At 46.3% G+C, this 18,118-nt stretch overlaps 1 non-coding gene and 2 pseudogenes across 1 annotated transcript; all 3 read left to right on the top strand.

Annotated features, from left to right (window-relative positions):
• Positions 1–2,780: 2,780 nt before the first annotated feature.
• On the top strand, positions 2,781–4,114 carry LOC131904873 (putative hydrolase RBBP9; annotated as a pseudogene).
• Positions 4,115–10,901: 6,787 nt separating this feature from the next.
• On the top strand, positions 10,902–11,346 carry LOC131904872 (splicing factor 3B subunit 6-like; annotated as a pseudogene).
• Positions 11,347–11,439: 93 nt separating this feature from the next.
• Positions 11,440–11,545, top strand: LOC131905357 (U6 spliceosomal RNA). The gene has a single exon (XR_009377889.1). It is a non-coding gene; the product is annotated as a U6 spliceosomal RNA (small nuclear RNA).
• The last annotated feature ends 6,573 nt before the right edge of the window (positions 11,546–18,118 follow it).

The raw sequence follows: 18,118 nt of genomic DNA, 5'->3' as shown, positions 1-18,118 counted from the left end.
AAGGGACCAAATGAATACCTCACTTATCCCATCATGCAGTACCAGGGACATCACAGAAGGCTGTGGCCTAGTCTGACACTGGCCTGAGACCTGAGCTGTCAATAAAGCCTCTTTATCCACTTTCTCCGGGGTCTCCTAGGGTCCCAGACTTCCAGGAAGTGGCAACAATCTCAAATAATGTTGAAGCCCCACAAAGGCGCAGACCTGGAGCCGCTTACCCCTCCCCCACAGAGCTTCGCTCACCAGTGTGTTTGCGGACGTGGGCTCGGAGGTGGGAGGACTTTGAGTATGCCTGGTTACAGTCTACCTGACTGCACACATAGATCTTCTGGCTGCTTCTCTTCGACTGAGGGGCCGGAGTCCTGAGATCCTCCTTCACCTCTGGTAGACTTCTCGGAACCAAAGGAGAGCTTGAAAAGCCTTCCAGAGGTTGTCCCTGGGCCAAGTGTGAGTTTGGAATGCATTGGGATCTGTCCTCATAAGGCATCTGGCTACAAAGAAGGGACATCATCTGTCCTGTATAACAGGTCAGGCCACCGCTGGTGTTTGCCATCTGCGAGCCACAGAAACTCTGGTGACCAGTGAGGGTTGTCATTTGACCCCCAAAGAGAGTTCCATTAGCACTGGAGGGTGTAATCTGGCTTCCATAGACGGTCTGGTTAGAGAAAGTTGTTCCATTACTTCTGTAGGGAGCATGGTTACCATTGAAGGGCATTGTCTGACCCCAAGAGAAGGTCTGGTGACCAGTGGGGGTTGTCATTTGACCCCCAAAGAGAGTTCCATCAGCATTGGAGGGTGTAATCTGGTTTCCATAGACGGTCTGGTTAGAGAAAGTTGTTCCCTGACTTTTGTAGGGAGCCTGGTTACTATTGAAGGGCGTTGTCTGACCCCAAGAGAAGGTCTGATGACCAGTGGGGGTTGTCATTTGACCCCAAAGAGAGTTCCATCAGCACTGGAGGGTGTAATCTGGCTTCCATAGACGGTCTGGTTAGAGAAAGTTGTTCCCTGACTTTTGTAGGTAGCATGGTTATCATTGAAGGGCATTATCTGACCCCCAAAGAAGGTCTGGTCACCAGTGGGGGTTGTCATTTGATTCCCAAAGAGAGTTCCATCAGCACTGGAGGGTGTAATCTGGCTTCCATAGACGGTCTGGTCAGAGAAAGTTGTTCCCTGACTTTTGTAGGTAGCATGGTTATCATTGAAGGGCATTGTCTGACCCCCAAAGAAGGTCTTGTCACCAGTGGAGGTTGTCATCTGCTTACCATCAGGGGGTGTCGTCTGAGCTCCATAGATGTAGCTTGTCATCTGACTCCTATAGAGAGGCTGGTAACCACTGAATATCATTTGATCGACACTGGGAGGTCTCATTCTATCTCTGTAGACATTCCAGTCACTATTAAGGCCCATCTGCTGATGCCCATGGTAAGTCTGCTCAACATTGGGGGTCATCATCTGACCCCAGTCGAAGGCTTGGTCACCCCCAGAAGTGATTGGACAGTCTTCCAATGGGGTTTGGTCGCCACTGAAGTTCATCACATGACCCTCTTCAAGAGTTGCTATCTGGCTTCTGTTTCGAGGAGTTTGATTATGACAGATTGTGTTTATCTGGCTGCCTTCATTGGGGACTGTCACCTTGCTTTCTGTGACTGTTGTAGTCTGCCAATCATCAAGTAGTGGCTTGGCGCTATCATTGGCATCTGTTTGCTGAGAGCATGCTGTGGGTGCCATCTGATCAGCAGGCACAGCTTGTTGGCATGATATATCAACAGCCTTATTTGGCCCTGCAAGAGGCATAGCAAGGGCTTTTCCAGGGTGTGTTGAGTTGTGAGTAAGCACCGTCTGGGGGTTACTCGGAGATCCAGAGGTCATTGCTGTGGAACCATAGGAAGCCATGGCTCTGGGCGGACTTATGCTGGGGGGAGTGAGTGGCGTGAAGGGCTGAGGTTGAGAGCTGGAGCTTTGGCTTAGTTCTGACATGGCAGGAAGATTTAGGAAAACTCAAGTTCTTCAGATGTTTGGGGCATGGAGTTAGGCTTTTTGAGGAACTAGATTTTCAGTTGTGAGGACCTAGAAAGAAAAACAGGTCAAGCAATCCTCGCTCAAATTCAAATTCCAGTGTTTACATCACTCTTCTTCCTCACCAATGCCATGTTACTCCATCCCACCATCATTTCTTACTTAGAAGAGTGTTATTGCCTCTCAAATGGCCTCCCTGACTCGAGTTGACTGCTCACTGCATCCTACACACACACACACACACACACACACACACACACACACACACAGTCATCTCTAAAGGATGAATCTGTGCTGTTCCCATCTACCAGACAATGATGGAATCTAAAGGAAGCAAGAGCAGCCTCCAAATCCCTGCAGATCTAAGCAGAAACTTGCAAATGCCCTGTTTCTCCAGACATTTTAGTAGAGATCTAGTTAAATGAATAAATCAACTTTTGAGGGAATGCAAACGTTTCTACCAGTGACCCCAGGAGCTAGGAGTCACAGCTATTAATGCTTTCCAAGAGAAAAGAGCTCCCCTTAGTGGCACACCCCTAAGTACAGCTACAAAAGTATCAAAAGACTGGAGACATGATGAACCAACAAGCTAACTTTACAACTCGGCAATTATCAAAATAAAATAAACTCAAAGATGGCAAAGAAGGAATTAAGATCCGAGCAGAAATAATAGAGTCAGCTAAAATAAAAACTGATTCTTTGAAAAGAACAACAACATTGTCAAACCTAGAGGTAAAGGAAGGGAGGGGGAGGGAGGGGAAAAGATGGATCAGCAGGTAAAGGTCCTCTCAGCCAAACCTGAGACCCACACGGTGATTGATCGATCGGGTGATAGAGAAAACTCAGTTCCCAGCACCCCTGTGGCTGCTAACAGCTGTCTGTGTAACTCCAGTTCCAGAGGATCTGATGCCCCATTCTGGCCTTCCCAGGTGTTGCATGTGGCAGGCAAAATACTCATGCAAATAAAATAGAAATGAGCCTGGCGGTGGTGGCGCACGCCTTTAATCCCAGCACTCGGGAGGCAGAGGCAGGTGGATCTCTCTGAGTTCCGAGGCCGGCCTGGACTACAGAGTGAGTTCCAGGGAAGGCACAAAGCTACACAGAGAAACCCTGTCCGAAAAACCAAAAATAAATAAATAAATAAATAAATAAATAAATAAAATAAATAAATAAATAAAATAAAAAAAGAAATGAAATGGAATATTCTTTAAAAAAGATTGTGTTTCTGGCTGCTCTTCCAGAGGACCCAGGTTCAATTCCCAGCACCCACATGGCAGCTCACAACTGTCTCTAACTCCAGTTCCAGGGGACCTGACACCTTCATACCAACAAACATAAATATTATTTAAAAAAAAAAAAAAAGTGGTGGCGCACGCCTTTAATCCCAGCACTTGGGAGGCAGAGCCAGGCAGATCTCTGTGAGTTTGAGGCCAGTCTGGTCTACAAAGAGTTCCAGGATAGCTAGGGCTGTTACACAGCGAAACCCTACCTGGAAAAACCAAAACAAACAAATAGGTTCTGAGCTGGACAGCAGTCTCCGGTGTCTGCATTTACAGTGTTCCCTAGCAAGGCAGTAATTGTTCCCTGGAATGGAGACAGGGATGTGGCCACCCACCATACGGCTGGGTGAGGAAGGGGCTGGAGCAGATTCCTGGTTTTCAGTGTTTGGCTAAAAAACGTACCCGACCCAATTACAGCTCCAGAAAGCATCTGGTTGCCCTTCCTGGAGACAGAACTACACTATGATGAGAAGACCATCATCATAGGCCACAGTTCGGGGCCATGGCAGCCATGAGGTATGCAGAAACAAACCAGGCATGCGCTCTTGGACTGGTGTCTGCATAGACGAGAAAGGGTGAGTGAGCGGGCAGGCACTCAGCTGCCCCCGTCAGTGAGAGCTCAAGGCCAACTGCCCGCACGTTCTACAGTTCAGCTCCACCGATAACCCCTTCCTTCCTAGACAGAACAATGAGAAGTGGCAGCTAGGCTGGACGCCAGATTGTACAAATTAACTGACGTGGTCACTTTCAGAACAGAGTTCCATGAACTGACTAGTGTGGTGAAGTCTATGCTGAAGGAACCAGAACAGGCAGGATGACGCCTGCCCTGTAACGTGTCAGGATGGGGTAGAAGAGCATCTATTACCACACAGTTACCACACGTGAAAGGTCCAGTTAAGCTACTAAAGTGACTGAAAAACAGGTTGTTTAAACACTCACACTAAGTTACTAGTGTTTTCAGTTTCCAGAGGACTTAAATCTTCCTGAAAAGCTGTTAACTATAGCAGTATTTTTCTGTTTGATGAGGAACACGGAATCAGCCATCCTGTTGATCCAGAGAGTAAGTCAGAAGTAGAACCAGAATTAAACATGGTGGTGTGTCCCTAGAATCCCAGCACTTCAGAGGAGAGATGGGGTTTGGGTGGACAGGAACCAGGAGGTGACCCTATCTCAGGAAAGAAAGAGCGTGAAGTAGAGATACATAGACTCAGGTCTCCAGAGTCAATTATAACTCAATAGCTTTAGCAAAGTGTGACCTACTCTTGAGACCCCCCAATACTTGGAAAGCTGAACAAGGTGGATAGTTTGAGACCTGCCTAGGCTAATTTAGCAAAACCCTATCTCAAAAACAAACAAACAAACCCAAAGAAATAAAAACTAAACCGGTTTTCATGAAAATTATACAAGTGACACCTTTTCCCTTTTGAAATAAAATGTTTCTGTCTTGCCAGGGAAAGAAAACGTGATTAAAGATCCAGAATGTTGTCTTAGAACTCAAAACTCTAACTGCTGTTTCAATCTGGCTCCAGACAGTGAACTCAAATTTGGGTCTTCATTACTGAAATCCTTAACCCCGCCCCAGACTCTAGGTCCTTCTTACAGGTTGAGAGAGACCAGCATGATGCTGAGTCAGGAGCTACAGGGGACAGATATCCACCTGTATACCAACTTCAGTAAGACTGGCAAGACTAGGTCATTTGGGAGTGCTGCCATACAGAAATGTGGCAAGCATTTTTGTTTGTTTGTTTGGTTTTTTGTTTTTGTTTTTTGAGACAGCGCTTCTCTGTGTAACAGCCCGAGCTGTCCTGGAATTGACTCTGTAGACCAGGCTGGCCTCGAACTCACAGAGATCTGCCTGCTTCTGCCCACCATGCCTGGCAGAGTTCAACCTCTTAATTTCTAGAGATCATTAAAGCGTCATCCCAAGATTGTTCTTATACTCTCAGTCAGAAAGAAGCAACCTCTTTTTAAAATGTACTTTCTTTCTTTCTTTTTGGTTTCCTTTCTTTCTTTCTTATTTATTTATTTTAAATGCCGAATGCTGTTTATTGAAGGAGGGAGGAGGTCTTAAATACAGGCTTACAGCACAATGGAAGAACCCTGAGGGCAGAAGTTCACTACTGATATTTTACAATCTTGCATCTAAGCTGTTAACACCCATTATGCAGGATACACAGACAAGGATCTTCCCTTAAGCATTCAGGAGGGTGGAACCTGGCAGGGAATCAGCATAGGGAGGATATTAAGGTCAAGGTCAGCAAGCAAGGCAACAGTTACCCAAAACGGGAGCCAGGGCCCTACAGGTCCCCCTTTTACTAATAAATGAGCTTCTGATTTATGTTGCATGGGACATCAGCAGGTCACCTTACCCGTCATGGAGACGCCTGCTCAGGCCACACAGGCGCTCTGTCTTAGGTTGGTAAGTACCCCCCAGGCATTACCCGTCTCTGAAAACTCATTATCATACAGGCTCAATCATGTGTGAGCTGCAGAGTTAACTGCTGCCAAAGATCTCAAAGTGGCGCTGGGCTTGCAATCTGTGTGTTCGACACAGAAAAGACCAACAGAAGCCCTATCCCACCCATAGCCAGTAGGCTAAAGGCAACTGAGCCATTCCCTTTCTTAACAAGCCTGACTGCAAATTGGATAAAATGTACTTTCAATATTAGCATATATTCAATGTATGAAATGTTTTCAATATGACATTTGCATTCATGTTTACAATGTACTTTGGTCAAATGTAAAAGAAAAATGAGATCTGGCGCCCTCTTCTGGCCTACAGGCACATATGCAGGCAGAACATTGTATACATAATAAATAAATAAATCTTAAAAAAAAAGAAAAAAGAAAACTTTTATTTCCCAGTAATAAATAGATAGCCAGGCAGTGGTGGCACACACCCAAGCAAATTGGATCCCTAAAATGAGGCCAGCCTGGTCTACAGAGCTAGTTCCAGGACACCTAGGGCTACAGAGACACCCTGTCTCGAAGAACTAAAATAATAATAACGAATTAAAAAACAAAATAAGGGAGCTGGAAAGATGGCTCAGCAGTTAAGAGCACTGGCTGCTCTTCCAGAGGTCCTGAGTTCAATTCCCAGCAACCACATGGTGGCTCACAACCATCTACAATGAGATCTGGTTCCCTCTTCTGGCCTGCAGGCACATATGTAGGCAGAACACTGTATACATAATAAATAAATAAATCTTAAAAAATAAAATAAAATGAAATGAAAAAGATTGTGTCTAAAAAAATAAATAAATAGCTAGGCGGTGGTGGCCCATGCCTTTAGTTCCAGCACTTAGGAGGCAGAAACAGACAAATCTGAGTTTGAGGCCACCCTGGTCGACCAGAGTAAGTTCCAGGACCACACGGGAGAAACCCTGTCTTGAAAAACAAACCCAGGGGTTGGGGATTTAGCTCAGTGGTAGAGCGCTTGCCTAGCAAGCACAAGGCCCTGGGTTCGGTCCTCAGCTCTGGAAAAAAAAAAAAAAAAGAAAGAAAAAGAAAAACAAAATAATAGTAAATAAAAATAATAAAATAAATAAAAAGGTTGGAGAATGTAGATCAGTGGTAGGAAGGACAACACTGTCTCTATCATTAGTGGAGCCCTGTGTTCAAGCCTTAACACTAAGAAAAGGGTGGGGGGGCTGGGGCTGGAACAGTGCCCCCATTGGGAGAGCCCTCATCTAGCATGAAGCCCTGGATTCTATCTTCAGCACCATACACAAAAAGAGGCCAAGGACCCCAAAACATTCCACTGAAGACACACAAATGGATAGCAAGCAAAAGGGTACCCAATGTCAACTCAGGGAAACAAAATGAGAGACCATACAACCGTTGGGATTTTAAAACAAACAAGCCCCACCAGCCAATCAGTGGTATTGCTGAGCTACAGAGAATCGGAATTCTTGTATACCGCTAGAAACTCGAAACGACACAACTGCTGTCGAAACTGGGACAAAACGCAGACAATGATTTACCGTACAACACCAGCAATCCACTTCCCTTGGGGTCTACACTCCAAGAGAATTGAAAATATATTTGTACCTTTATGTTCATACTTGTACATATTATGGTAACCCAAACATGAAAGGTATCTAGGAGTCTGTCCATCATCAGATGGCTGGGTAATTGAAAGGCGGGATTGTGAACAATGGAAAGAAACGCTCAGGCAATGCTGTAGCATGGGTAGACTTCAAGGACATTATGCGCAGGTAAAGACAGCAGTCACAAAGACAACAGTGAGGTCTGGCTTACTTAAGGTCCTCCACAGAGCCACACAGGAGCCGACTAGCTGTTGCCCGAGGGGTCGGGGGAGGGGAGTGAAGAGTTTTTAATCTAGGAGAGGGCAAGCAGAGCTATACAGGGAGATGTCTCAAAAACCAATAGCAAGCTGGGAGTGGCGACACAGGCCTTTAATACCCAGCATGTGGAAGGCAGAGGCAGGTGGATCTCTGTGAGTTGGAGGCCAGGCTGGTCTACACAGAAGAGTTTCAGAGCAGTCAAGGACTGCATAGAGAAACCTTGTATCAAACAACAACTCAAGGAATGCCCAGCTACAACGAAACCAATGGAAAATGTCATTTCAAACGCCAGGACAGCCAGGGCTACAGAGAAACAAACAAATAAATATAAAAAGGCTTGTTTAAAAAATAAATAGCTGGGCATGGTGGTGCGTGTCTTTGATCCCAGCACTTGGAAGGCAGAAGCTAGCAGATGTCTGAGTTGAGGCCAGCCTCGTCTATAGTAGTTAGTTCCAGGACAGCCAGGACTACGAACACACCTAGACAGATTTAAAAAAAAATTAAGGGCTGGAGAGATGGCTCAGCGGTTAAGAGTACTGCCTGTTCTTCCTGAGTTCAATTCCCAGCAACCACATGGTGGCTCACAACCATCTGTAATGAGATCTGGTGCCCTCTTCTGGCCTGCTGACAGAACACTGTACACATAATAAATAAATTTAAAAAAAAATTAAAATATAGACCCGGAAGAGCATCTTAATGTACTTCCTATCTCATGAGTCCACACTTACCTTACCATCCACCTAGGCTGGAAGCTCCTCGAGGTCAATAACTATTGAGTACCTGAAAAAAGTATAAAGAGGGATTTCTAGTGCAGCAGTTACAGGCTCTGGTCTCTTAACTTTCAGGTTCCAAGAATGAGAACAGATCTGTCCCCCTATGCAGGACCACTGAAACAGTCATTTTACAGGCGGGGCATGATGACTTACATCTTTCACCTCAGCACAGGGGAGGCAGAGGCAGGTGGATTTCCATGAGTTCCAGGCCAGTCTGGTCTATATAGTCAGAGTTTCAGGACAGCTAGGGCTATGTAGAGATACCTTGCCACAAAAACAAAACAAAACAAAAACAATTATTTTATTTTATTTATTTATTTTGGTTTTTCGAGACAAGGTTTCTTTAAGTAACAGTCCTGGCTATCCTGGAACTCACTCTGTAGACCAGGCTGGCCTAGAACTCAAGAGATCCGACTGCCTCTGCCTCCCGAGTACTGGGATCAAAGGCGTGGGCCACCACCGCCAGGCTTTATTATTTATCTTTTGAGGCAATGTCTGTCTACATAGGCCTGGTAGTCTTGGAATTTACCAAGTGGATCAGGCTGGTCTTGCTCCCCAGTATTGGTATTAAGGGCATGTGTCACCATGACTGGCTTTTATTATTATTGTTGTTGTTTATTTGTTTGTTTTTCGAGACATGGTTTCTCTGTGTAGTTTTGGTGCCTGTCCTGGATCTCGAACTCAGAGATCTGCCTGGCTCTGCCTCCCCAGTGCTGGGATTAAAGGCGTGCGCCACCGCCGCCCGGCTTGTTTTTATTATTTTTAAATTATTATTAGATCAGGCCAAGCGGTGGTGGCGCACGCCTTTAATCCCAGCACTCGGGAGGCAGAGCCAGGCGGATCTCTGTGAGTTCGAGGCCAGCCTGGGCTACAAAATGAGTTCCAGGAAAGGTGCAAAGCTACACAGAGAAACCCTGTCTCGAGAAACCAAAAAAAAAAAAAAAAAAAAAAAAAATTAGATCAGGCTGGCTTTGAAATCAGAGATCCGCCTGCTTCTGGCTCCAAGTGCGGGGATTTGAAGTGTGTGCGAACACGGAACACACTTTAATCCTGAAATCCATCTGCCCTGGCATTCTATACACCCTTGCAGCCTGTTTAAGGGTTGGACTCTAATCACATCTCAGGCAGTTGGATGAGGCACCCCCCTGTCTCCTGTACAGGCCGCGTTTGTCTAGTAGAGGGCAGGCCCTGATGCTCAGCAAATGAGCCCCTAAAATAATAGAACCTCTTCAAATACTTCTGCCTTACTATTCCCCATTAGCCGAACCCCTCTCCCTCCCCTACTTTCTAGCATTTCTGACCTCCCCAACCTTAGAACTTCCAACCCAGGCTGGCAACTTTTCCCGACGACAAGATTAGAGCCGCAGACTCACCTATTCCGGATGTCAACTCCCGACCACAACTGCTGGCAGAAACCCAGCCATTCTGGTGGAGACACCAATAGCACTGGCCGTTGACCTTTATATATATCCTGGTTTTGGGCACCACCCTTTGAGGGGAGGAGCTTGGCTCTGCAAATGTCTAGCAAGAAGCCTAAGCAATGATTCTCAATCTTGGGGTCTCGAGGGTTGAATGACTTTTTCACAAGGGTCACATATCAGATATTTATATTACAATTCATAACAGCAGCAAAATTACAGTTATGAAGTAGTAACGAAAATAATTTTATGGTTGGAAGTCGCCACAACATAAATAATTGTATTAAAGGGTGTCAGCGAAGAAGAAAAAGAAGGGTATGAGCATTAGGAAATGAGGATCACTGCCTTAGGCACTCTTCCCTCGATTTCACTGGATGCAACTTTGTGCCTTGGCTTCCCTTGTGGGGTTTACGGTGGTCATCTTGTGATGTGAAAGTTGAGAATGAAGGTCCTAAAGAATTCCCTATAGCAATCCCAGCACTCGGGAGGCAGCGGCAGGCAGATCTCTGGGAGTTTTAGGCCAGCCGGGCTACAGAGTGAGTTCTGGGACAGCCAGGGCTACACAGAAAAACCCTATCTCGAAAAACCCAAAAAATAAAAAAATAAATAAATAAATAAAAAGAATTCCCTTTAGCTTCTAGATTGGAACCAGAATGATTTTGCTCTCATGGTATAAACCTTAAGTAAAGAATCAGCCGCTGGCCGGCGGTGGTGGTGCACGCCTTTAATCCCAGCACTCGGGAGGCAGAGGCAGGCGGATCTCTGTGAGTTCGAAGCCAGCCTGAGCTACAGAGTGAGTTTCAGGAAAGGGGCAAAGCTACACAGAGAAACCCTGTCTCGAAAAACAAAAAACAAACAAACAAACAAAAAAGAATCAGCCGCTGGTGCTGGGTCTGAGAACGCTCTCCCGTAGTTGGGTCTGGAGCATCTTTTCGAGGACGTCACCACGTCCTAGTTTGAGACGCGGGCTTTCCAGCAGTACTGTAACGGCTTTCGGTTCTGCCTGGCTGTTGATACCCTGTATCTGACGCTGTGTCGCCCTCCAAGGCCACCCAGCTTTAGAGATATTCGGAGGAATCCCAGGGTAGCCTCCAGCAGCCCGCTAAGATGGAGATGCAAGCGGCCAAGAGGGCGAATATTCGCCTCCCACCTAAAGTAAATCGGATTTTGTGTATAAGGAATTTGCCATACAAAATCACAGTGGAAGAAATGTATGATATATTCGGGAAATATGGGTCTATTCGTCAAATCAGAGTAGGGAATACACCTGAGACCAGAGGAACAGCCGATGTGGTCTACGAAGACATCTTTAATGCTAAGAATGCATGCGACCATCTATTCGGATTCAACGTGTGTAACAGATACCTCGTGGTGTATTATAACGCTAACCTGGCATTCCAGAAGATGGACACCAAGAAGAAGGAGGAGCAGCTGAAGCTTCTCAAGGAGAAGGTATGGCATCAACACAGACCCCCAGCCACCCACAAAGGAGCTCCGGGACTTCACTCTGAAGACGTCCATGCAGGGTCCCCAGTCACCATTTTCTTCTTAGTTAAAACTGAACGCTGTGAATTCTCGTTTGAGGCCTAGAATGACTTGTTTAAAACTTTTCTAAGCATTAGAGCATATTATGTTAATAAATCTGTAGCTTTTGTAAATAAATAAAATAAAATTGGAACGATACAGAGAAGATTAGCATGGCCTCTTCACAAGGGATGACTGGGCAAATTCGTGAAGCGTTCCATATTTTTTTCAGTAGTTTATTTGATTTGTTCTGATGCCTGAGGTATTTTTTCCACCTTAAGACCTGTTTTAAACTTTTCTAATTCCTAATATTTGTTTCTTTTGTGAGTGCATGCATGTGTGTGTTTTTTTAAAGTGTGTATGACCAAATGAAAATAAAGGAAGGACTATGAACTTTTGCTTTTACTGTGCTGAAAAAAAAAAGTATCAGCCGCTGGAACATGAAGATTGCGTCTCTTTGATAGTTGGAAATGTAATCAAATAATTTCTGGTTGAAACACTGAGAACACGTCAGGTCACTTCAGGGATACCGTGATAAGGCAGGGTCTGGGTTGCTTAGCTGATTTGCATTTGTTTGTTTGTTCATTTTGGTTTTGGTTTTTTTCCAAGACAGGAAAAACTGTGAAAGCCCTTGCTGTGCTGGAACTCAGCTGGCCTTGAACTCAAGAGATCTGCCTGCCTCTGCCTCCTGAGGGCCGAGATCAAAGGTGAGCGCACAGTGTTTGTTTTTATATTTATTAATGTACTCTTCTGTAGTCTTTCAGTTTCCTCTGGTGTTCTTTTTTTAAGTTTCTGAGTTGTGTGTTTGATCAATTCACTTTCCAGCCTTTGTTTTTTACTCCATTTGCATTTATAAATATGATTGATTTGTTTGGTCTCATATAATTTTAACCTGAAAATAGCAGACTTATTATATATAGGTCTGGCGCTCAGGACTGCTGCCTCTGTCCCTCGGCAGCCCGTAACCAGCTGAGAGGGACTGAGAAGATAGAAGATGGGAGAATCCACGCATGCAGATAGCACTGTGCCCCGCCTGGCCTGCGGCTTCCTTCAGTGTGCCAGTGTTTGGTAAACAGTTCTCCCAGGAAGGAGGGGAAGAAGGGTGGACATACATACCTGGGAGCTTTTGAGAGCAAACTACAAGGACACGGCTAGCTTTCATTGCCTCAAACCTCAAAGCTACAGGCAACCCTAGCGTGAGCAGGCCTCTTCTTCACCATGGGGAGGACTGAACAGACACCTGGTCCAGGATCCAGGGCAGCTGAAGCAGGTGGCCTAGTTGGGGCTGGAGGAGCAGGCTGGCTCTGAGAATCCAAAGCCTCTGGCCTGAGGTCATCTGCCACACAAACAGTGAAGCAGAACAGAGAAATCTAAAGAGGGAAGTTAATGCTTTCAACACAGACACCCCCCCCCACCTCCCCCACCCCCTCACCCCCAGGGAAAACTGCCTTGCTGCAGGCAAAGAAGTATTTGGAAGGGAAAAAAAGCCAAAGTAACTTGGCTTCTCTCATCCATAGGCCTGAAATCAAACTGGGTCTCTAACTCCGCACTCCTGTGGGACCTGGGTCCTCGGTCTGTTTGGTTCTGCCTCAGTCTTAAGACTCCGCCCAGGTTCCCCTCAATTCATGGCTCTACTCCTGAGTGTAGAGATTACATGATGTGCTAGCATAGCCAAGGCTCACTCCGGTGGTTTTGGTTTTTTGAGACAGTGTCTCATTATGTAGCTCAGGCTGGCCTTGAACTTAACAGTGCCTCCAGCTTTACCTGGCTCTTAAGATTTTTTCATTCATCGATGTGCGTGCATGCATATGTGTGCATATGATATGTACGTGAAGGTGCCCTCAGAAGTCAGAAGAGGGCATTGGATCCTTGGAACTGGAGTTACATACAGGTGGTTGTAAACTGTTCCTTGTGGGTGCTGGGAATGGAACTCGGGTCCCCTGCAGCAGCAGCAGCAAGCGCACTTAACCACTGAGCATTGCTCCAGCCCTCACATAAGCTTTTGTACAAAATGACCCAAGTAAAGTGTCGCCTAGCTTGCCTGTCCAGCAAGCCTGAGGTAGCTAGGTCTGTTGGCTCTCAGATTCCTCAGCCCCTGCCTCCATTTCCATTTCCTTTAACAGCGTGGAAGTATTCATTAAGGAAAGGCTCCCAGGGGAACCAGTAAGGGACCAGAATGCAGAAGTCTGACCCGGTGTGAGTACAGAAGTTCAGGATTCCCAGGGTCCTGCTGAGGATGGGCGGCAGGTGTGAGCTCTTCCCAACTCACACCTTTTTGCCTTTCCCAGGTGAGGGAGAGGCAAAGAAGAACCGAAGGTGTTTGGGTATGACCACTTCATTGTAACTAAATCTCTTCGGAAGAATGTCTTTCTGTCCCCAAGTCCTCTTCTGAGCCCGGTCCCCAGTAGTTAAGTACACAACTGTATTTAGAGAGATCTTCAATGAAGTTATCACTTAGAAAATATGACTGAGCCAGGCATGGTGGCGCACGCCTTTATTCCCAGCACTCGAGAGGCAGAGGCAGGTGGATCTCTGTGAGTTTGAAATCAGCCTGGTCTACATAGTGAGTTCCTGGACAGTCAGAGCGATATAGTGAGACCCTGTCATGAAAACAAAACAAAACAAAACACAAACAAAAATAAAAAAAAAAACCAACAACAAAGCAAAACAAAACAAACCAACAAACAAAAAGAGAGAAAGAAAGAAAGAAAGAAAGAAAGAAAGAAAGAAAGAAAGAAAGAAAATTTTAAAAAAAAGGAAAGAAAAGAAATATGACTGGCATTGTAGGAACACGAAATGCCTGTGTAGGTGGGTATGACAGGTGGGTAAGACAGGGAGGCTGTGAACAGCCAGGGAGTAGGTTGCCATCTGCACAGTGCCCTGGGAGAGGCCGACGCTGTTCTCAGTACCTTGACTGGCCATCTTCCTGCAGAACTCTGAGAAATCAAAATTCACATGTTCAAGCCACTCACCCATCTTATTTTGTCAAGACATCTGGGAGGATAAATGAGTTCTTTGGTTTTTTGTTTTTTTTTTTCATCTAGAGGCAGAGGATGGTCTGTTTTGTATAATCAACTCATCTCTAAAATGAATTGTCACTTTTTTCTGGTGTTTGGAGACAGCGGCTCACTGTGTAGCCTGCTGGCCTGGGACTCTGACTGGCTTCCATTTTGTGCCAAGCCTCTGCCTCCGGGGGGGGGGGGGCGGGGGGTGGGGGGGGGGGAGGGTTACAGAAGTAAAGTAACATCGCCCCCAGTGCTGCCCCCACAGTGCCTGACACACTACCTAGAGCCTAACATTTCCCGGAGACTTGGGATGGACCGTCCCTGCTACAGAACCTGCCAGCTTCCTCTAATTCGTGGGAAAGGGTTTGGTGTGTTTACTGTCTAGTTCATCCATTCCATCTTAGCCATGAGCTGTCATTCATTCCTGCAGGAGATGCTCTGCAAACAAACCAACCGCTTCTCCTTGGGAGCCCACAAGAGCGGCAATGCTTCCGTGAGGAAAAAAAAACCCTTCAGTTTTCTGTCCTCTGCCTGGAACGCAGCTCTGCAGGGCACAGCCCTCCCTCGGCCTAGACAAGGACTGAAGACTTACGCACTTTCCCAGGTGCATTGTTTACTGAGCACAACTGGCAATTTCCCCTTGCCCGTTTATGTGTGATAGTAAAATAAACCTGTGGCTAATAGGATTCCATATTTATAAAACATGTTTTGGGGTGTCTTTTTTGCATTTCAATAAACATGATTCATAAGCGCAACTGTAAAAAGCACTTTGCAAGCCTTGGTCAGTAGAGCTGCGGGACGTGTGGATGGGATGAACTGGAAACATATTTAATCAGAATGCATGTTTGCTGTAGTGTGTTGGGGAGTGTGGGGCTGTCAAGTTCTCGATGGAATGGCTTGCCCTCAGGTGTCATTTCAATCCCTCCACATGACTAACAAGTCGCCAAGGGCTCAGGGGGTGGGGTGGGGTGGGGTAGGGTGGGGTAGGGTGGGGTGGGGGTGGTGGAGGGGGAAGGCTAGGTCTCCAAATGGTGGCATAATTAAGAGAGTATGAGGATTTAGGATGTCATCCTCATAAACTTGAAGTTGAAAGGGGCTGTAGCCTTGTCACTGGGGGGAGGGGTATTTGAGGGTGCAGTTTGTCCCTGGTGTCTGTCTGTCGTCTGTTTCCCGCTCCCTCTCCTCTCACTCTGTCCCTTTCTGTTCTGTTTCTCCATGCTTTGCTCCACCACAGGCCCAGAAGAAATGGAACCAGAATGCTGTGAATCTAAATCATGAGGCCAAAAAAAAAAAAAAAAACCTCCAACAAAACAAACAAATACCATTCCTCCCCTCCCCTGAAGATTGGCCTTGAATGCACTCTGAAGACCTGACAGCAACCTGGGAGTTTTGAGTCTGCCAGTGAATCATCTGTCTAAAGCTAAAAGTGCCCTGAAGCAATGGATCTCAACCTTCCTGCAGGAGCTGGGATATAGGCCCTATCAGTAGACCTATCAGTTTTAAATTCTTGCTGGAAACCACCCCCCCACCCCCACCCCCCCACCCCCACCCCCCCACCCCCACCCCACCCCCAACCCCACCCCCGCAAAAAAATTCTTGCTTGCAGGCGTTTATTATGTCACAGTTGACTAATTTATAACATTGTTACAACTGTGTGGCAAGTGTGGAGTGAGAAGGCCAAGTCTTGGCCTCCAGCTTTGTGAATACACAAACGAGCAAACCCTGGGGTGAGTTGAGAAGAAGCCCCCCCTACAGAAGAGGATACGTTATGTTAAAATAACAGCTGCAGACAGTCGGAAGTTTGAGCAGCAAGCTGGTGTCTCAGGAGAGGTCTGCCTGCCTGCCTGCCTGTGATACCAGCACTCAGGAGCCCGAGGCTCATGCCTGCCTCAAAACCAAACAAAATGGACTGTTGGAGCAAGGGCAGATCCGCCAGTGGGGCAGGCAATCAGAACTAGAGCAGGCTAAGAAAGGGTCACCTGCAGTGTGGCCTGAAAACCATTTATAGATAGTAAAAGTGATATGACATGCAGAAAACAGAGAATGCCTGTATTAATGGTCCTCAACCTTCCTAAGGCTGCGACCCTTTAGTACAGTCCCTCATGTTGTGGTGACCCCCCAGCCATAAAAGTATTTTGTTGCTACTTCATAACTGTAATTTTGCTACTGTTATGAATCATCGTAATGTAAATATCTGATATTCAGGATATCTGATATATGACCCCTTTGAAAGGGTCTTTTTTTTTTGGTTTTTCGAGACAGGGTTTCTCTGTGTAGCTTTGCGCCTTTCCTGGAACTCACTTGGTAGCCCAGGCTGGCCTCGAACTCACAGAGATCTGCCTGGCTCTGCCTCCCGAGTGCTGGGATTAAAGGCGTGCGCCACCACCGCCCGGCTTTGAAAGGGTCTTTTGATATTCCCATAGGGGTCAAGTCCCATAGGTTAAGAACTGCTAGGTCAAGTCCCATAGGTTAAGAACTGCTAGCCTAGAGACAAGCCAGTGTGTCTCTGTCTGGCATTCGCCTTGTAGAATGTGACTTGAGTAGTATGTCTCCCGTGGATGCCTGGGACGCAGCTATGTGTTGCAAGGGCAAATTCCTGGTTGGGTTTAAAAAAAAGTCTGTGGCAACTTCATACACCTCTATCCTGGGTTTTGAACATCCCCACACCACCCCCAATTAGACTCCCTCCCCGTGGAGTGCTGCTTTGTCTCAACAAGCCCTCCTACTTCCATGCCAGTTTTTTGAACCCACTGAGTTTAATTTTGGGGGGCACGAGCATCAGGACGGGGTTATTTACTAGAACATGGGTAACTTACCAGTTGCTACACACTGCTGACTGAGGGGCTTTCCTGAATACAAAGCTAGATGGCTCCTCTTGTCGTTTCTCTCATAAAGATTCAACTCTACAGCAAGCACACAGGCTTGCTTAAGGCCAAATTTAGCTTAGTGGAACACTTTTTGATTTCTGCTCTGCCTGTTTATTTGGAGAGATTGACCCACACCTTTGGGTATCAACATTTCCTCTCTCATTCACTACAGTGAATTTATTTGGTTTCAATTTGTGATTCACCAATATTTTTCTTAGTATAGAATTCACAGACCTTGGTGCTAGGTCGGATGAATAACTGTTAATCTAACCAAAGGGAGACCATTCAGGGCTTGGCAGGAGGCTTATTGATGACCTAAGTGGAGAGCTCTAACAGGCCTGAGTATGGCAAACACAGGCCCCAGAAGGGCAAACATGGCGGGCGCCCACAGGTGCCCTCCCCCCCTTACTAAAAACTGATTGCATGTGTTAAGCGAGTCACCACCAAGGTTCTTTGTCTGATTTAGCCACTGACTCATTCCTGAGACAGAACACCGAGGTCCAACAATCACAAATCATTACCTGGGGGCTGGAGAGATGGCTTAGCAGTTAAGAGCACTGGCTGCTCTTCCAGAGGTCCTGGGATCAATTTCCCCACACCCACATGGCAGCTCACAGCTGTCTGTAACTCCAGTTCCAGGGGACCCGACACCCTCACACAGACATACATGCAGGTAAAACACCAGTGTACATGAAATGAAAATAAATACATTTTAAAAATTTATCATTTGGCTAACATGTTCAATCAGAATCTACCAGCTCACCCGAGCACAGACTCCCCCTTTTCTCCTTAAATCCCTGCTCCTGCCCCAAACACCTGCCTGCTTACTGCTTGCTGTCTGCCTTTGTGGTATCCTCCCTCCCCTCAGTAACAAGTCTCCTTTTGTGCTGAAGATTTGGTGTCTGGGTGTGTCCTGCACAGTTCCGAG

Source organism: Peromyscus eremicus, chromosome 2 (assembly GCF_949786415.1).
Source record: "Peromyscus eremicus chromosome 2, PerEre_H2_v1, whole genome shotgun sequence".
NCBI classification, from domain to species: domain Eukaryota; kingdom Metazoa; phylum Chordata; class Mammalia; order Rodentia; family Cricetidae; genus Peromyscus; species Peromyscus eremicus.
The sequence above is the reverse complement of the archived record's forward strand: the minus strand, read 5'-3'. Positions and strand labels throughout refer to the sequence as shown.